General features: G+C 35.9%; 1 long non-coding RNA gene across 1 annotated transcript; it reads left to right on the top strand.

Moving 5' to 3' along the window:
• The first annotated feature begins 538 nt into the window (after positions 1-538).
• On the top strand, positions 539-3,100 carry LOC104087187 (uncharacterized). The gene is made up of 2 exons (XR_011410275.1): positions 539-789; positions 2,675-3,100. It is a non-coding gene; the product is annotated as an uncharacterized lncRNA (long non-coding RNA).
• Positions 3,101-3,842: the final 742 nt, after the last annotated feature.

Below are 3,842 nucleotides of genomic sequence, written 5' to 3'. Positions count from 1 at the left end.
AGACGTTTAAGACTCCCTCTCTCTAGAACTCTCTCTCTCTCTCTAAGTGTAAGTAAAGAGTTAGTTTGAAATTTGTAGATTGTAATAGAAGAACAAGTAAATAAAAGTTTTCAGTTCTTCATCTTCAGGGCCTTGCTTCTTGGCCACAAGGTACATACTTCTGTCTTTCTTAGTTTAGCTTTTCTTCTAGTCTCTCCTCTCTGGCCGTGACGATGTCCGGCTAAGAGACATCATATCTATGTTGAATATCTAACTTCTCTCCTATATACACCATGAAAGCGACGACATCTATTAAAATATAAATGAGTTTTATATATACCCTTAATAAGAAACTTTTATAATCACACAAATACTCTGGACCCCCTTTTGAATTGTTTAGCACAACAAATTTTAAAAATCTTTCATTTTTTCTTAAACTCCGTGCCCAATCAAATATATTCACATCAATTGGAACGGAGGGAGAACTTTTTTTTAATAAAAAAACCAATAGAATCTTTTGTCTAATAATTCATAAAGGTCCCATCACATGTCAACATCATTTATTTGCATTCACTAATTTCAGATTTGTCATTATTCCTTCATAATTCACAAAATCTAACTAGTACCCACGCCCCACGGGGTAGAGACACAAGCAAACGTCTGGCACACAGAAATGGCGTCCGTCCATTGTTATGCTCGTCCATTCCAAGCCGTTCTAGGGTTTCAGCGTCCCCTTCACAGGCCTCAATCTTCCTTCGTTACCTTCCTCAGTCCTAGCCACGGTGCTTTCCTTGCCCACTTCAATTTCAGGTACAAATGCTTCAATTTACACTCTTATAGACTCAAAATTATTCTTTTTACTTGCTCTTTAGTCTAAAATTTGTAGTAATTTTAGCATTAATGGGTTGTTCATTGGTGACATACAATGCCTTCTGCAGCTAGTTAAATGACCAAGTGAGTGAGTGTGTGCGTATGGAGGGAAGGGAAGGGAAGTGAGTGTGTGTGAAATTTTTTAATACAGGTGCTGCCAGAACCAGTTTACTCGCAATTAAGTGGGCGTTTGGACATAAGAATGGTAAAATTCCATAAAAAAGTGATTTTGTTTTTCAAGTGAAAATGGTATTTTAAAATTAGAGTTGTGTTTGGACATGAATATAATTTTGGGTTGCTTTTGAAGTTTTGTGAGTGATGTGAAAATTTTGAAAAATAATTTTTTGGAATTTTTTAAATTTTTGAAAAATTTCAAAATTCATGTTAAGTGAAAATTGAAAATTTTATTTTTTCGAAAAAAGTGAAAATATTCTTATGTCCAAACGGGCTCTAGTTATTTCATGGGGTGCTTGCGTCCTCCCACCACGGTACTAGATAAATTTGTCCATCAAGACTTATACAGATGAAGAGAAATTATTTAACTTTTCTATCTTTGCAGGGATTGAAACCTAGACTCCGTTAATCTTTGTTCCAGCTTCCTCGATTACTAGGGTGCTAATGTTTGAACTCAGATCATTTGCACGATTCTTTGGATTCCTACGGAATGTTTTTGATTTGTTTGTAGAAGTTTTCCTTGTTTATCCTCCCATGTATAACTATAATTCAACAATCAATGGTACTTCTTCCGTTCCATTTTATGTTATGTAGTTTGACTGGGCACGAAATTTAAGAAATAAAGACTTTTGAAACTTGCGGTCCAAAACAAGCCGTAGAAATTTGTGTGGCTGTTAATAATCTCATTAAGAGTAAAATGAGAAGTTAAAAATCAAATTGTTTCTACATATAAAAAGGTAGTGTTCTTTCTGGGACAGACTAAAAAAGAAAGTGCATCACATAAATTGGAATAGAGGAAGTAATAAATACTATGTACACCATTAGAAGTGGACTGCATAGTAGTGAAGGCTTTTGAATCCTGCTGATTCAGTTGTAAGGTTTGAGAATGTGCTAGGATTTATAAATATGCTAAAACCGATCTCGAAGACGTTCTCTTTCCTTCACCAGAAAATTGTTTGATGTTAAAACCACCTCTGGACGGAACAAAGAGAAACTGTCAAAAGGTACTTGAATTAATGACATTGTATGATTTCCGGACAAGCTTACTATATCACATTAAGTGCTTCCGATTTCCAATCATGTTATTGTGGTGAATGAAGTTGCCACTTCTTGACATCCAAACATGAGAAAACTTGCATTACTTTGCCATGCCTTAAAAGGTCTAAAGCTGTTTTTACTATCCAGGGCTTGGAAATCATCCAGGGCTTGGAAATCTTCTGTAGATTTTATTATTGGATTGGATGCTTGAAAATAGAGGTCCCCCTTTTTTTTTTCAGTATATGTTTTCCAAATTTGTACGTACAACGTATATTGTCTCACTTTCTAGTTTTATGGGTGTATGGAGCTCTACAAGAAGGACAAAAAGTACAGGGTTTTTAAAGCAGAGGTTTTGTGGTAGATAGGCGACAACCTATGTTGCTCGAACTCTTCAAATATGCAGCCGAGTGCATGTTAGATCCTCCAGAAGTAGTGCATTTTTGAAGGATCCGACACGGGTGCAATGGTATTTTTAGAGAGTCCGAGCAACATAGACGACAACTGATGCCTCTTGAGCACAACCTCAGTGGTTTATGATATCATTTTCATTGTACTTAGATGTGCTGTTGTCAAAGGATGTTACAATTTTTTGGTTCTCTGTTTTGTTGTTCAGATTCAACAATGCTGTGAGTGTGCAGCTAAGGCAGAGACTACTACCTATATCAGCATCAAACAACAATTCTTCAGGAGGATCAGACAAAAGCAGTGATGCATCAGGCCCTCCATTAGCCACCATTTTGGCTGGTGTCTTAGTCTTTTGTGTGGTTTGTTGGATCGTAGGTTCTGTTGTGATGTGGCTTATAAGTCTAATTACCAATGTCCCGCCACTGAAATAAAACCAGAACATGTGCTGTAGTTTGCCCTTTGTTCAGTAGCTAGACAAAACCATCTTTAGGCCAGCAGCCTAATTATGATGCTTTCCTTTGTGTTACCGAGCATGACATTAAAACGGAGTTGCTTGTTTGTCTTGCTTCTAACAGACTCTAATTTGTCAATTATTTCTGATAATGCAGAGGACATTTGTGGAGTTGAAAAACCATATTAGCTCTAGCACTCTCACTTGTTAGCTCAAATGGTGTAGTACTCCATTTAGAGCATACCAAGAAATTTCACTCGCAACCCTTTTCATTTTCATTGTACATTTTTAAAAATTTTTTTATTGGATAGGAGGTTTATCCTACATTGATAGGGAGAAACAGATTCAGCCTCGAGATTTTGCCAATTTATTCCCGACTCAACCGTTCGTGGTTCTTTTTTCATGTTGATCACTCAACTGCTCGAATGTTTTGCTTAATATAAAGACGTTTCAAGAGGCAATTATGTAATCGCTGCTGATGTTTGGATACCCAATTGAATACCCTTGCAGCTTACTTAACTCATGGCTAACTTCTGGAATTCCACCATACAATCTTTGTGTATATCTGTTTACCTGAAAAACGGATAGAGTTGAATTTATACGTAGTTCTAAGGATACGTGGTATAATTTGGCACAAATCGGAAAAGTATGTAAAAAATATATCGAATATTGACTGTAAAAAAAGAATGAAATACAAACCAAACTGAGTCGAAAATGATTTATGAACAAGCAAGATAAATCAATGTACAAGGCTCACAAAAGGATAATTTCTCCTCTATCTATATGTGAATATCAATAATCTTTTTAATAAGGGAGTGTGTAGATGCCTGCTTACAGAAATGATAGTCACTCTTTTATAGTGGAGGGATCCTACTTTGGATATAATAAAAAATACATAGTGGGGATCCCATGATAGATTAGTTAA

The sequence above is a fragment of the Nicotiana tomentosiformis genome, chromosome 8 (assembly GCF_000390325.3).
Source record: "Nicotiana tomentosiformis chromosome 8, ASM39032v3, whole genome shotgun sequence".
Lineage (NCBI taxonomy): Eukaryota > Viridiplantae > Streptophyta > Magnoliopsida > Solanales > Solanaceae > Nicotiana > Nicotiana tomentosiformis.
This window is presented reverse-complemented; position numbering and strand designations above follow the sequence as displayed.